The 18,693-nt window shown below is 31.1% G+C and overlaps 1 protein-coding gene across 1 annotated transcript in view; it reads left to right on the plus strand.

The window, feature by feature from the left end:
- The first annotated feature begins 18,520 nt into the window (after positions 1–18,520).
- LOC132926377 (transcription factor Sox-3-like) overlaps positions 18,521–18,693 on the plus strand; it is a 4,593-nt gene continuing 4,420 nt past the window's right edge. Inside the window, exon 1 of the mRNA XM_060990729.1 lies at positions 18,521–18,693. This exon is cut by the window's right edge and continues 4,420 nt beyond it. The gene's annotated coding sequence lies outside the window, so the exon portion shown is untranslated.

Consider the following 18,693-nt stretch of genomic DNA (forward strand, 5'->3'; position numbering starts at 1 on the left):
GATAAAATATCTTAAATACAACAAATAATATCTAATCTATGGTGCTTATTAAAATACCATTTAAATTACTCGGTTAAATACAATTTAATAGATATGTGAGAATTATCTTTTTTTTTCCCATAACAATTTGTATTGATTAATTAATAGTTATAAATGTTAAAAAAATATAGGTATATTAATATTGTATATATTATTTTTTTATATTATTTCAATATTATTTTAACATTAATTTTATATATAATAAATATAAATTATAATGCATAAAATTATAGTATAATATTATAGTAAAGTATTTTTCGTATATGTATGTTATACAGGTACTCAGGTACACAACCTCTACTTTTTTGTAATATGTATTGTAGACATTAAACTTAAAACAGTACAATTTTGTGATTGAACAGCTTTCAAATAAACTTAAGCCTTTATTGTCGTCTTTGTAAAAAGTTGTTCAAAATTTGAAATGAATCATTTGTACAGGCTTCGTTGTTTAATTCCGTATGCATACATTAACGTAATAGGTAACGTACCCCATTGAGGATAAACACGTTGCAGGACAAGGAATGTTTTATTTCAACTTGTCTGTATAATGTTTTTTACGCTAAAGTACATTTTAACTTCGAGAACAATGATGCGATTTTAATTCAAATAAGTGTATTTGTTAGCATAAAGGCACCTCTATAGACATTCACAACGTTTTATTTGAGCCTTCAAAGGGAGTAAAATGCATTAAAAAAATAAAAAATAAATAAACCACAATAGGAATGTACACTTTAAGTATTACTGGTCCCATTTTAAAAGCATATTGTTAAATGTGTTGATCCCCTTTAGAAGGTCCGCTGAGGGTTTGACACATTTGTGCCGCCCACATCCACCCCATTTTTCGCCAATGGGAGATACTTTATTTCAAACAACAAGAATTTTAAATGATTCATAATAAAAACATTCTTTTGTCCTCTGCACACTTTGTTGAAATAAACGTAATTTTGCTTTACAATGCGCTCTATATAGGTACGCGCTTCTTGACAACGCGCTTATTGTAGGTGAACTCATCAAAGATTGAAAAATTTTAATATTGTTCAACTGCCGTTCAATAACTCATCATTTAAATCGCGTATATCTTATTTAATATTTTTGATAAACACTTTATTTAAATAGTCGAGTACTTTAATAGTTAAATGTACCTACACATTCTAATATGGCGTGACCTTTCCTCACACCAAGAATGATGGGCTTATACAGTTATACACTTATACCTATATATGTATATAAACAATTATAATTTACTGCAAACAAGTAAAAATAAATAAACAATATTTGTTAAACTAATACCTATAAAATATGTAGGTATTATACATTTATACCTATAACCTATATTATGATAATATTTACTCTGCATACTAAACGATGAAACGAGGGATCTATCTAAATAAATATCATATTGATATTTGATAGCGTACACACTATAAAATAATATATATATATATATTATTATATAGTACTAATAACTTATTTTTTCTGAGAGATAAAATTAATATTTCAGCTGCATATTATACAAATATTTAAATATAGGTAGTATTCTGCTATAAAAACTTGTATCATATATTATAAATATGACAATATTGTTCGCATATTCGATTTCACGAACTATATTGACGGCTTATTAAAAATTCTCAAGGTTAGATTTTACACGGCACAACACTTTATAATACTATATAATAGTAAAAAAAAAATCATACTTCGCTCAAGTGATAGGTCGTATTAAAATAAGCAAAACCTCACAATTATTATATATTATTATCATGTGGCTGAAAGAAGAATTTCGATACACATAATTTATACAAACAAACCAGGCAAAGCATATTCGATGATTACTCCAAGAGTATAAATGGAAATATATTACTCAAGTCGTTCGTATTATTGTCGTAAGTGAAAAACACATTTCACTTATTCAAACACCTATATCTCTATAGTGTCTATTGAAGTATTTTTAAGTATTGTTTTTCGTTTACCGCATAAAACAAAACGCCCCAAATATATCTCACATAAAACTGATGTTGATTTACAAATAATTGAACGTGCTGTATATTGTTATGTTCATAATATATTGTAGGTACATTACATGTACAATAGATACGCGCGCGGTGGAATGAATACATTATAAATAAAAATAAACAGACCGTCGACTTGAATAGCAAAACCCTCTGTTATAGTATGTTTACTTAAAATCGTTATGAATTTAACGAATTAAAAGTATTGTATATATGCCCGTGTCGTATTGTATATACTATACGGGATGACATTCAACAAAGATGCGTATTTTGCACGGCTGTATAATTGTATAATAGATTTAATATTTATGTGTTATGTATAAGGGGATTTACCTTAACTATATGCAAATCAAGCCTAACCGGTCCATAACCCTGTAAGTGGCTACCTTTGTCAACATATTATATCTTTTGATGAGACGTATGTGTAATACACATTATATTATACATTACAATAACAATATGTATGATAATGATGAAAACATAATAATAATTGTGCTTGCGCCCGTACGACGTTCGTACAAACACATCTCTCTATTATATCATTGTGTGCACGTGATGCAAATAACAACAAATGAACAAAACGCGATTGTCCCGCGACGCGTAGGTACACCGTGTAGCTGGTACATCACTGCAATATTATAATGAATTAATAACAATAATAATAACTATAAAATAAAACAGTATACGTTTTGTTACACTGTAGTTTGTAGTACATAAATAATTTACTATATGTATATACGCGTAATAACAAGTAATATAATAACGATGACACATTCAATCGGGTTGTATTGTATCAACGTAATGTACCTATAATACCTACCTACATGCGTGGTTATGTCGCGACGTGCACTACACCTTTTGCGGTGTTTAATATTATATAATATAATATGCATATTATTAGATAGGTATGCGTTCTCGTTCACGGAATATATTCTTTTTTTCGAACTTCGAATATGTTTTTCACGAAAGGGAATAACGATATCGTAATAAATATTATTTCTTGTCTCCGCCGGCTCTGGACGCCACTTGCGGCCATTAATTCAAATCAACCCTTGTAATGTGTATAGCTCTCTCGCTATTAGGACCGTGCTAAATTCATACCAAATGTTTTATATATCGGTCATCTTGTTAATGTGTATAAAAGCGATAAAGAAGACCCATTATACACCCAGCAGGCCTATAAGCAAAATCTACAAATCATGTTTCATATACATTATACGTTTGTATACGTTTGACAACCGTACACATTAAATTATATTTCAGTAAGAAATAGACGCAGTTTCCGGACGCACGACTGCGAAGTCCGAACGTGTTCGATATTATTATAAATTATAATGATTCGCATATCGCACATGCCGCACTGGCCATTTTCGTTTTTACCGTGTCACGCCGAACGAACGAAATGTATAACAATGCGGACAAAGACGATCGATTTATCATCGTTTCTCTGGTCTTAGGATCAATTTCAAATCTCTATACAGTATGCTACATTGGCCATTGTTTACTATATATTATGTTTTATATTATGTATACAGTAAGCGTAGTGTGCGCGCACAAGCAGCCCTGTGTGCCACATGTGACACATCGGGACTCGGGACGACGTCTTGCTGCTCCAATAACGCAGCCGCCAAACGAAAAATGTATATTATATATATACATTTTTTTTTTCACTAACTTCTATTGTACACAGCCACACTGCGGGAATACTATCGTATTATTTTAACTGTTTCACGTGAAACCCGTCTATATATATATATATATATATATATATATGTATATAATATACACACAGTAAAATAATAATACAGTGTCCGAGTGGTCCGACCTTTTCTGTACAATACAATAATATAATATATAGTAATATATCCGCCCTACATCGCACCATATCCATGTATATGTATACTACAACTACAGGTACACCCACCTACCCATTATATTATAAAATGCAAAAGAACGCATTCTAGACCATATCGCCAGCAATTTCGAATACATTAATAATATTGTCAAACATGTTATTATTATATTACATCCCTTTCTACAGACGCATTGTGTTCGCATTGTGTGTTTCTTTGTCGCGGCACACCCATTGTACCCTGTGCATGTTATTTTTGTTTCCCGTCGTTTAGTACTTTTCTTGGATTTCGCGCCTGACCGTAACACCATATACCGACGATGTATACCTGAAAATTGAAATACCTATAAAATAAACGTCAACGGTCCTACCTCCTTTTATTCATACTTATATTATTACCAGTGTGGTGTATAATACAAAATAAGCGATGACTTTCATGGTCGTCTGTTCTATATGCATATAATATACATATATATATATATATATATATGTATATACCTAGTAACATATAGTACATATAGTATATATACGATTTATACAATTATGTGTAGTTTATATTTTATAGCGTTTATATATACCATATTATATATATATTGAAATGGTATACAAACCATGGATTTAGGGCAGAGAATTTTCGCAGTGGTTATATAGATTGCATTATTTTAGTATACGTACATCACTTGTAAGATCATGCTGCACTATAGCTATATGTCTATCTGTCTTAATCATAATAATCATATGTTATACCACTATAATACGTATACGTAATACAAGCAATCAATTCGTGTACGTAATATATTAAACATAAAAGTTACACATAGAAAAATGTGTGTGAGCACATGCAGTCCGACAAAAGTTTTATCATCCGTCTCTTTTTTTTTGTTATGTAAAAAATTGTTCTCACCGCTCTCAACAACATTTCTATTCACATAGGTATAGTCCACAACAATTAATTATTATAATATACATATTATTAAGGTTTCATGTGATATCAGTTATTTACCCCCTTTCCTCTCAGTAGCATATACGAAATTACATTATTTGTTAATCCGTTTAGGTACCACCGTGTGTCTGCGCCTATATATTATGTATATAAGTAGTAGGTACATCGATGATCGATCTATGTATATATATATAGTCTAATTGTATTTTTCTATCTTTATATTTAATTTAATACACATTTTATTTCGAAATAAAATAAATTAAATCAGTTTACCTATAGCTAGGTCATGTAAACAAATCTTTATGATTTTTAAGATTTAAAAATTATCAACAACTTTCAATTTTCTTAGTTTAGATAATATCCAATCCGTTATAAACCTATTCGACAATTTATGGCCTTGTGGGCTAGGCCGTCGAAAAATGTGATTATTTTCATTGTTATTCGTTCTCGAATATTATAATATAGTATCATAATAGTAAAATTTATATCATATTTATGTCATATTTGCAATTTAGTTTTTACAATGAACGTAGACACGTAGTACCAAATTATCTAGTATCATTGATTTCAATAAAATACGTTACCTATTTAAATTAAATATCTATTTTCAGGTCATTTTTCGAAAATGTAATCATGTACCATTTCTTCGTTGACTCCAAAAACCACACACTTTTAATAAAATACAGGACAAAACCGCACAATTTAAAAAATTATCGTATCCAAAAACCGCACAGTTATGATTTCGACTCCAAAAAGGTCGATAAACAAAAACGCATATGTATATGTATAATTAATTATTTATTCTCATTTCTTATATCCACAATGTGCGGATGTATCATATACATATAACAACTGCGATGGTTGTTAAATAATCGTATAATATTTTGCTGTTTTTACTAGTATACCTATAATATTTAGTATAAGTTCTAGGTCTATGAATATTATTATGTCGTATCACTATAATAATAACTAAATGTATATAAAATGAAATTAACAAATAATACAGTATTTATACAGCGATAATGGTTTATCAAATTTTAATATTTTCATATATTAATATTATTAATAAGTGTAACAAAATATAGAAATATAAATCAAATAATCAATGAATATTCGATATGAATGTGCAAACAAAAAAATAAATTATACATGTATGTGTTTAAATGCATGATTAAACAAACTTTAAACATTCACAACAGGTCATGGTTCAAATATTTATTATTTTCCAAAATAAATAAATAATTATTATTCTATACGTGTTAGAGTAGCAATAACGTCAACCGTCACCCGTGACAGTATGTAATTAATGTATGATTTTTTTTGAAAGAAAAAATCCTTTCTTTTCAGTAAGGAGTTTGATTTCCAACTACGTATATTCTATAGTTCTTATAATGATATCTTTAACAAATAAGTTTGTAAGACGAGGGGAAAATATAAAAATATTCAGTTATATGGAATATATCAAGTTTTTTTAATTAATATTTTTGAACAAACAGAATAATAAAAACCGTTTAGAGATAATTCATTATTATTTATTATATTATATCTGAGTTTTAAATATCAAATGTTAAAATTTGAACTTTAAACAGCTAGTCGCTTAAATATAAAACTAAAATCTAGACTGTCTTTTTGATATTTTTCAATGATTTCTATGATAGATATAACATTAATTAACTTCTCACTAATGTTAAAGCTAACGAATAAAATGGATTACGGCTAAAATAATTTACTATTTGTACATTCAAGAATTTTACCATTTGTTTTTATTAGCACGCATCATTATTAATCCAAATGCCAAATAGTATTAAAAATGGGTATTTTTATTCTTATTTTTAGCATCTGACTATGGAATCGTATTAAAACAAATTAAAAAAAATATTATTAACATTTTAATATAGGTACAATGTACAAATAAATCAGTATAGCCATCATTGAGCTTTTTGAATTAGGTAATTTGTCAATAATAACTACCCACAAATAATGTATAAGCTTCAATAAAAATTGTATCATCAATTAATTTTATTAATTTTAATAAATCATTATCTAGAATAATTAGAAAGTAACAAGTATAATAGTATAATACAGGTAATATTGTATGTTACAAGTAATTTCATATGCGAACAAAATACATATTAAAATTAAACAAAAACATACAGGTAAAAAGTACAAAATTAATTTTTCCATTTCGGTAATATCATCATTTTTATTATTGTTAATTCGTTCATAACTTTTCCACGAACGAAAAACTAAAACACTATTGGAATCGAATAATTTCATCGCGGTAGAATTAATTGATGTAAACACTAATTGTATTAATAATTATACATAATATTATATTGTCGTCATTCAACTGGACAATTCGATTATACATTTACACCGTCGGTGCGCGGGTTTTATAACACTTATGTACTTATGCATTCGAAATTTCTAAAACGCTCCCTCCGATCAAACAATCGAACGCGATTACATTTTAATAATATTACTACACTCTCGTGTTGTAAACACACAGACGTTCACGGGCGTAATTAACGAGTCGATAAAAAGAATCGCCCAAGTGTAAACGCGCGCGTATCACTCGCGGTGTAAGTACCCATCGTCATAATAATAATAATAATAATAATATATTATAGCGGATTGTCGCACGCGAAGGGTGCGTTTGTCTCCCTTCCCCCCCATTATCGCAAGTCCTATTCGCCGCCGGATGTGTAATATTTCATACTCATATACGTAATATACGTCAAATTGTTATTATTTTAGACAGATATTGATATAAAACCATCTCTTTATGTAGATATACAATATACCTATATAATATTATATTATAATTATATATACGTCAATATTATATGTATATCCGGCTAGAAGAAACCTAGTTTAACTTGGTGGGCTAGACTATATATACATTCCGCAGGTAGATTAAATATTAAACTTAATAATTGTTCTATCCATTTTAACGGATTTACTGGGCTGATGCAAGTTCTAAAGCACTTTCGTAGTGGGTCATCTTTAATTGCCGGTGTTTCCAGTTTACATACACGTATACAATAACAATGAAATATACAACACAACATTTACACAATTTATAGGCAGGACGCTCGCCAATGCAGTGGAAAGTAACTGCCAACTGGCCTACTGCATCCTCACTGTGATAACCTGCAGACCGCCAGATGATTGTACTTCAAATCTTCAACCACATGTCCACATCACTGCTTTGGTGAGCGCTCAGGCTTGAGTTAGGTTAGTTTAAGATCCTAGCCTAAGTGTCGTAATATTGTATTTCAATTAGTGTTATTATTGTTTATAAACAAACGCGTTACGATTTGATTTGAAAAAATAAACTGATATGTAAGTTTAATGCAATAAGTTTTATATAATATTTTTTTATTTTTTTTTATTTTTACAAGGTATTTACAATCTATTCATAGAACAATAAGTAAATTTGATATGAGTAATAAAAACATGAAAAATATGACGGAAGAAGCCACCCAATGATGACACTACCTATTTTGTTTCAGATTAGTAAGGGGATTTTCTAGGGGTCATGCATTTAGCAGGTCACGACACCAGTTGCGTTTAAGACGCTTATATAATATGTTGTTTGAATTTGCGTAGGAAAACAAAATCGAGACACGAGTGCATTACACGTTACAAGTATTATATATTAGTATATAAATATAAGTGCATAAACACCTCTGCACACATAGGTAACCAGCTAAATTCGGCCGAGCCGGTCACCTTGCACCGTACATAAGTCCGTAAAGGTATAAAATGCTGTTCTGCACTGCAAGTTCATCATAATACAGTCCTGCAAAGTTAGCATAATATTATATAGGTACAAGCTCGTGTAAACATTTCTATGATAAATACGCGTATAAATGTATAATACTCGGTATATTTCCAAGTGATTGACTCATTACACAGCGTCCTCGAATGCACACCGTGATCATAATATTTTAAGACGCACGCGTGATGACATTATGAGATTACAGCGTACATTATATTTCTATATATCCTATGTACGTCATAATATATTATTGTAATACGGCGCGATTTTCCCACCCTATTTCCGTAGATATACCGTTTTGTATTGTATACGCTAACGCTATTATGCCTATTTATGTATTATATTACACACGGACACCGACTGTACACAGTATTCGTCCACGAACACACCTCGTATATATGTGTATATATATATATATGTGTGTGTGTGTGTGTATAGTTTTAATTCGCACACGGCTCATTGACGCCGGTGAAAATGATTTGTAATTGATCGTTATCGCCGCCGCCGCCGCCACTCGACACGCACAATACCCGCGCGCATTTGTAACATATGTTTTGACCCCTAAGCTTCTGCCCCTTGTGTTTTCCGCGGTGTTTACACGTGATTTTTTTTTTTTTTATTTTCAAATCCCATTCAATACGATTTTTTTATTTTTCATTTCGAGTGGATCACTGCGTGTTGTGTCGCAGGACTTATGTGTTTGCATGCGATGCGTATATGTGTGTGCATGTGTCTATGTGTACAGTGTCGCAACACTCTGCACGCACACGCACTCACATCGCCGTTCGTTTGCAACAATGGTTCGGTAACAACTATACGTAATAATATGTGCGCCGTATACGTATAATTAAGCAGATGTTTTATGTACATATTATAATATATTATTTGATGGCATCGCACTGTTCTCTGTTCACTGGCGCGCGCGCGCCCGCGTATATGTGTGTGTCTGCGTGTCATCTCTCTCTCGCTCCCTCTAAGTACGTTATTTAGTATTGTGCTCGAATCTCTGTGTATGTGTGTGTGTGTGTGTGTATGTGTTATTTCAACAATATCCTCGTGCACGTGTGAATGCGTAACGACAATATATAATGCATCGTCGAAATCGCACAGTGCCTCGAGAAACGCGACTCGTACCCATCATATTATATATATTGTCTAATGCGCGTTTAACTTTTGTCGTCCGTCGGAATCTCAAAATAATAATATATAAACCAACCGTCAGAGTGTATGACGCGGTAAACGCCGTTGCCGTTTCCTCATCGCCGCCGCCGTTATAATATATCATAATATTATAATATTATGTACTTATATAATATACATACATCCGCACGGCGTTTCCGACGAGTCGATATACTGTTGCATAACGACGCGCCATTCGATATTTCAGTAATCCGCAATAAGTCGGGTGGCTGAGAAATCGTACGATATATACAATAACATCATGGTACGCGTGTATCCCGGTATGGCGGTATTCGTAAATAGTTATTAGCAAGTAAGTGATATTCGTTGGCGAGCGTTTAAAATTAGGTTATAAAAACTACCTTAAAAAATGCAATTGATAACTCCAAATATCCAGTGGAAAGTGCTGTAGCAACTTTATGTGTGCATAGTAAACTAAAATATCAGTAAAAAGTGCACTATACTTTTAAGTTATAACTTTTATAACTTTATTAATAAAAATCATAATTTAAAAAAAAACTATAACAATATATCTATTAAATGTAAAACTTTTAAATTAATCATATATTAATATATTATAATTAATCAGAAATACTTTTTTATAATTGATGCTTACATAACATGTATAGTTTATAAAGAAAATCGAAAAATAATTCATAAAATGTATGCAAAAGTTTTAATTTACGAAAATTATTTAAAATATTGAAAAAGTAACAGAAAATAGAAAAATAACCCGATAAAGCCAAAAAAGAACTAAACAAAAAAAAAATGCAAAATAAAAGTTTCGATATTGAATTCATCAGTACTGATTTCAAACATTACGTTAAAGAAGCTGTATAATGTTAGCAGTAAGCTAAAAGTACCAAATGTTTTTTTCTATAAGTTCACAGTTCTATAGTAATGTTTATATTTTACCGAGTTTAGATATACTATTATAATATTATGTTAATTGTTCACAGCAGGTCAATGTTTCCTATTCATAATCCATGTATTGTAAAATAGCAGGCACCATCAGTCATGTATAGTCTTCAGTTGTGGGTTTGAACGGACACCGGGAAGTAATAAGAATCGCCGCAAACCATCACCAGTGACACAGAAATTCATATTTTATACCTATTTAAAAATTTAAAATCACTAGTAATTTTAAATTAATATATTTTTATAATTTTTATTATTCGCTATAAGTCGGTCAAGTTTGATTTGGTTGGTCGACGGGGGGTCGACTTGATCGCTATATACATATAGGGGATTTAAACATTTTAAACGAATCATTCCGTCCCGTCGCGCGTCTACTTTTTTTCTATTTATATAAAATAATAATAAACACCCTCGGCGTATTATATAGCTTTTGGTGTGCATTTCACTTTTCGATACATATACACCACCACCACGGTTACAACCGTGCACCACGCACACGCGGACATACGTATACCTACGTATTTTTTTTTATCTCGCCCCGCACACACACACACATCATATAATATCACGACTCGGGTTGTTTATACACACAAAGAGGAGAATAATATATAAATGACTGTATTATGATAAATATCCTTGTAATAACAATATGTGCGTACACGCGTATTGAAGAGTACCTACCTGCCGTGTCTGTAGTGTACACGACAAACACGCACGTATGTATGTTAGTGCCACTCGGTGAATGCGACAGAAAATAGGTAACGAACAACAAAAATTAATGATTCTTATAATACTATATTTTATTTATTTCTCTACTGTATGTCGATCGTATTTTTACACCGTGTAGTTTCTTGTGTAGAATCGACGCCGACACGACTATATACAAAAAAAACTGTATAGGTACCTACGTGTATATATAATATATATATATTATATTATTTACTCCGTCCTGTAATAATATAGCAATACGAATACGGTACTTACACATAAAATGTTAATATTGTATCATTAACATATTATTTTTTTGAGCGTTGACCGTGATTATGATTTATTATATCTCATAACAAATATAAGAACTATTAGAAAGGAATAGACGATAATATGAGAGAATTATCGCATTTATGATATTAATATTGAATGAATATAGCAGACAACTTAGCTGTGTGTGGCTTATCAGGGGGTACTTTCTCAATTCTGGTCATATTTTTAATATAAAAACATAATATTGCCGTATAGGTGAATACAAAACATTCAATTTATTTTGGCTTTTAAATATTTGTTGTATCCAGTTGTTTGTGTTCGCATAAAAATATGTTCAGAATTAAGAAGTGGAAATTCATATAATTATTCATTGTATTACTGTTGTGTTTGTATTATATAGGATAGATATTATATATTATTTCAACTGAAGTGACACGGAAAACCCTGAAATGGGTATAACTTTTTTCGGTTTTCTTTATAAACGAAAATTTTGATTTTACAAAACTGCACAAACGACTTACAATAGTTATGTTTGATGCACATTTTTGAAATTGGGGGGGGGGGGGCTGGATAAACGTTCGTATTACGGCAAGTAATATTGCTTGGACTTGGTCAATAAAAACTAATAATACCGAACAGCGAACATTATAATAATTTAAATTTTGTTAATGGACTGGCGTAAATGTGTATAATGTTCCATCGGTTTAAAATGTTTAAATATTTAATAGTTGAAAATAAATGAGAATTGAGTTCCTATATAAATGATATACCTTTAGGCGAAAACTAAAATGTGAGACTCTTCTGCGTATCGAGCACAACTGTTTTTCCGTGAATTGTTAATATAAACTTGTAATTTATAAATAATTATTATTGTTCTCTACTTGCAATCAGGTCCGTTATATACTTATATTCCGTTATATAAATAACTAAACAATGGGCCCTAGTTATTTTCTGTTGTAACCGCGGTCAACGGCTTTTTAACTTTTGGTGTTGTTAAATTAAAAAAAAACACTTCGAAGACGTATATATTATACGAGCAAAACCTCGAACGGGAAATATTATATTAATTTTCTTAGGAAGAAGAAAACATGCCAACACAAATCGTGAATTCGAGCGTCGCCGCTTATTCATTATTATTGCGTATTATCAATAACTCGACACAATATAAGCTCAAATGTTGAGGGTTTAAAGGTCTGTGACGGCGCGAATCGAATTATTGCGGATCGTTCGACATCTGTTCGGAATTATCGAACATTACGACGTATATAGGTACCTACGTATTATAATATCAGATTTTTTCTTCTTTCCGTTGCAGCATTCGTATGTGCGCGTAATGTGATCACGGGGTTTCGAGTCGTTTTAAATATTGCGCACGATAATAATATTATATTATTATTATATCATGTTAGTATATTTTGACGATATAATAGGTGTCGCGAATACAATAACGACATAATATCATAATATCATACGTTATACTACCTATATAGGTATTATAATATAGGCGCACATGCACGCGGTGTGCATAGGTAGAGTTTATAATATAATAATATACGATAATAATAATATAATAGTAATGCGGTGCGAATGAAACTGTTGGGCCGAGACAACGAGACGTTATTATACACACGACAGTGGTTTCAATTAAACGTACGATTATATTTAGACATAATAATATACACCCGTATGCGTATAAATTAGTGCGAATGATGAATCGCAATGCAATTTCATTCTAAATGAATAATGACATAATATATGGTATATTATATGATGCCACCGATGGTATATATCGTTTATAATACCTGCCAGCCGTATTTACACACGCGGCATATTATATTGTATTGTATTATCATAGTCTTGTTCCGACTCGAAACAATCGCGGGTTTATGCCGAACTCGAGACAATAACATATACACATACGGTTGTTTTGTACGAAATCGTAATCGTTTAAGAGAAGTTTCGGGGTAACGAAAAAATAAAATAATAATATTCGTATCTCATATGTCGAACAAAAACGAATTATATGATATCAGCATGGTTTTTTTTTTTTTTTTAATTTTAATATTCACTACTCACCTAACCTTGTCAATGCGCGTATGAGATTGCCCGTCGCCCGAACCTAAAGTTGTAATGCGCGATTGCTAGCTGAATCGCATTGCGAGCGGTGTAAATAATTATCAATGATATACTATGTCACTATGATATAATTTGTCCCCGTACGTGCAAAACACACAAAGTACAAAAACATGATTTTTAGAATAAGCTTTTGATATTTTTTTAAACCGGATGTTCGCCAAATGTTACTAAAATAATTTTTTTGCATATTTTAATTGATTTTTTCCTAGCAAAATAATGTTTTAATGATGAGTGTAGATTATATATTTATATTATGACTGTAAAATTTATAATGCTCATTATATCTACATAATACAAATTACTAAATGGACTTTTAATTTTGCATAGTTTACTTATGGACTTGGTGAGTTTTTCAGGAATGTAATTGATGACTTGGTATAGTCTAAATTAATCAAAATCAATTATTTTTCAAACAAAGTTAGTATTATTATAATTATTTTACTATAAACAAAAACAATATTCATTTTTTTAACAAAAATCGTATTTATTTTTTATCATAATATTATTATTTTAAAATGCATTAAATAATAATGTTTACGATTTAAATAACTTAATTTCAAAATTAAATTAACGATTAACCGAATATTTAAAAAAAAAATTATTAAAATTATATTTTTATAGTACAACAATTCTGTCCGCACAGATTGTAAGTAGAAAAAGGTATATATGAATAATGAAGATGATAATTGACAATGGACGTGTCACAATGATCGCAATAATTTTTTGCATTCGAGGAAATGTTATACAATACTGTTATAATATGATTGCGTACATGCTATTTATTTAATCCTCAGGACGGATCTAATAAATAACATAATCGAACGCAAAAACCGTAACGTCCGTAACACTATATATATATTACATAGTATTGGTATATATATACCAATTTCTAGGTATTCTAAGTATCTAAGTATTATTTATATAGGGTATAATTCTGCAAACGATCTGCAAACAGTTGGTACAGGCGCACACAATAAATATTTTGTGACATTTCTACGGTCACGTGATGCGATTAAAGTAGGTACCTATATATTATTATTTTTTTATCTAATCCGGGCACATCCGCTTTATTGTGTTATCTGTCGTTTCACTTTTAATATATTATACTATAATAATATGATGTATATTATGTCTATGTACAATACCTGCGAATGGACAAATATATAGCGTTTTAAAATGTCTAAATGTGAAAATAAAAAACTGGATAAGTCGTTTCAGACGAGTAGCTGAAAAAAATTGTTTTATTGTACCTACATTATTATTTTATCATCATCTGGTTCCAATAAGTTCAATATATTATTTTTTCATTTCTGTATTCCGATTTCACTATTTGCACTGCATGTTTGATTAAAACCAACAAATAAGGTCAATAAAAACGTTCGAGTTAAAAATTAAAATAAATTGTTTTATTTGTTGATCATTCTTAATTATTTGATAGTATTTATCTTGGCGCGTTTGTCGACATAATTTTGCCTATATTATGTATAATAATTGAAAAGCAGTTTTTGTAGACATGTAATAATAATATTATGTTTGAACTCCAAAAACATTGTTTCTTATGCGGCAACGAAATAATCACAACGAAACATGTGCACTTGAATAAATATAGTAATAAATTCGATAATCTACAGCAAACATGATATTAAAAATTAAAATAAGAAACTTTTTAACTTTCAGTATAAATTAAACATGTTGATTCTTATCACAGTTAATATTTTTGCTGAGTATAAATTACAAGCCTTTTTCCATTTTAAATTGAAAAGAAATTAAGTAAATGTTAATAATAATTATTAACTAAAATATTTTTATCAACATTGGCTCATTGGCATTTCCGAGGAAAACAAATTGTATGTGTTCATGTGGTTATATTACAACAGTGAGGTGGCGAGAACGAGAAGATAACTATAACAAGTATTTTTATTTATATTTTCATATTTCATTATTAAAAAAACGTTGCATTAAAAGTCTCGCCAAAGAAATTTTGCTGTCTTGCTTGTAGTCTGACTTTTAATATTATGAAAAAACTTAAATGCTACATTAGTTTCATCAGAAGGTATCTACTTTATGTCTTTATGTTTATAATATTATGAGCACGAACAACGTCGCTGCTCGGGTTATTCCCATCAGTGTTTTCAATATAATTGCAGTTCTAGGAAGTTCTTAATTGTTTTGATTTATCTAGGAAATGCATAAATTATAAGTCATAAAAATCAAAGTGACTTTAATATTCTATCAAAATTAACCGCAGCCTATTTTATGTCAGATGGTCATTCACATTAAGTAAGTTGAGCAGATTAGACTACGCCGTTGTCGATCGATAGCGTATGTTTAATTATAAACGAAAATTCACTAGGAAACGCTAAAATTAAACAAATTGTTTTTAATGGGATTATTCGAACGCCAGTTTTAAAACTCCACGATTGTTTTATGCCCTCCGTGATTTTGTTCACACTTTAACAAACAAAATCCTTGAACTGTTTTAAAACGTTGAAACTTTTTTAAAAAAATACAATGAATTTTTTATTTTTAAGCTTAATATTTACATTCATGATTGCGACAAATGCGACATATTAATTAATAATTATCGTAGAAACAATGATATCGTATCGATTTTTAAGAAGAACATAATGTATTAAATAATGTAAATTGTTTTTATTTTTAATAATTTAATAATGAAAAAAATGTTTAAATCATAATTTTACTAATATTAATAATATAAATAACATAATATTATTGACATTATGAATATGATAATTGATAATTAAATATTAAATTCTCGTCAAGCTCGTTCACGCACACGTGAATTACACAGATAGAGTATAATCAGCTAATTCTATAGTTCTATGTTCTTTAGTTAGTACTTAGTACCTCAATTACCTGCCTGGTTGCTTATATATTATATAGTAATAACTAATAAATGACGTATATGCGTATATCATATCATGCAAATATAATAATATCTCTTTTGTGTACAACAATATGACACTATTGTTACCGAAAAACTGACCTATACATTGCGGTATTGTTAACAAATTCACAATACTTATAATCATTTCCGGTGGATAGATGGATTCGGTAACTTATCATTGTAAGAATTATGTATAATTAAATGAAAATAGCGTGGTGAACTTGAACTTATTGTTCAAAGGCCATAGTCTAATATTCCATCAGCCCTACCAACCACTTACCCATCTACCCGGCGCCATAAACCTAATAGTCGTTAACAAAATATTTATCGTAGTAAATATTAATATATTAATTAATATTAAATTGTGATCCGTTGGTCATAACTCATAACCTACTCATTATCCACTCGCCGATTCTAAAAAAACTCAGAGGCCTTTCAATTATCATTTCGTCATGCTAAACAGTTTTGACGCACGTATTTATCAGTTCACACGACCATTAGTAGACGCATTTTATTTAATTGAAAAAAATAGTTTCGTACAGGTTTTTTGCGGTACAAAACGTAGGTGAAATAATACTGTAACGGATTCGAACGAAATTGTTACATTTTACATTGTCATATTTGGCGTACCTGTACTTAAAAATCAGCGACGACAATTTTGGGTCCATTCTATAAATTCTGAACGTCAATCACATGGCCATTATATTCAATTGTATACGCGACTTCGAAAAGATAATGTTAAATTTTTTAATTATTTTCGTACGTCGATAAACACATTAATTGATGAGTTGTTATCCTACATAGAAAATTATACATTTTACCAATTGGCGGCTATATTTTAAAAGGTAACACAAAAATGTTTTGTGCTTTTAATAAACTATTACTGGTTAAAATAATGGTTTAACGAAGCGATTCTTCGATATTATGACGACGACGACGACGACGCGATAATAATAACATAAATAATCATCGTTCTCCGTTGTATAGGCCAAACGTTGATAAATATACGATATACGACGGAACTAAAGTTAATTTTACTCCGGCGGTCGGATAAAACCCCTCGGCATAACCGGCGCCCTCGTGTACCGTGTGCACGGTCGTGTTTACGGACATTTGTCGCGGGGCATGCGGCTGATAAAAAGTGCTAGCAAAAATAGTGCGATGTACTTCTGTGTATTTTTTTCGTTTGAAAAATACCAACGACGATTACCACTATTGTTATCGCCGTTTTTTTATCGAACACAACAATAGTTGTATCGACATTTTTTTGTGTCGAAAAACAAAAATACGATATTGTCGTATTGTTTTATATAGAGCCGCCGCCGCCGCCGCCGTAAGCGCCGAAAAGGATATGATTTCACATGATACTATTCTCGACAAACGCCGTAATCAAATAACCGCGATCATCGATCGACAGTCGTTGTTTTTTTCGTCTCCAAGTTATTTCGGGACTGAAAAAACGACGTCTGCCCGCACTCGCGTGCAAGCGCATATCCGGCCTTACCCCGAGAGCGTTCGCGACCATCGCGTACGGGCACGACGCCACTTGCGACCCGCGATAACAACGCGCTGCCGGCGTACCCGACACCGTAAAAATGTACAAAAACCACAGGGCACGACAACGCGTCGCGTCATTATACGGTATGCGCTCGAAAGAAAAATAAAATATTTATAAAAAAGGGAATAATTATCGGGACGGCGAGCGCGAGACGGAGGAAAAAGGAGAAGTCGGAGAATCGCGTGTTTTCACGCGGCGGCGGCGGCGGTGACGGCGTGGCGGGAGGAAAAGGAAGAGAGAGAGAAGAGGAAGAGCAAAGAAAAGAAAAAATAATGATTGATTGTCATCGTGGCGCGGCAGTGGGAAGCGGCGGTGCTCCGTGATTGGCCGGCGTCCGGGCACCGCCCACAGCCGGCCGCCGCCGTCGACGGCACATGCGAAGCAAC

This window comes from Rhopalosiphum padi, chromosome 3, assembly GCF_020882245.1.
Source record: "Rhopalosiphum padi isolate XX-2018 chromosome 3, ASM2088224v1, whole genome shotgun sequence".
Taxonomy (NCBI): domain Eukaryota; kingdom Metazoa; phylum Arthropoda; class Insecta; order Hemiptera; family Aphididae; genus Rhopalosiphum; species Rhopalosiphum padi.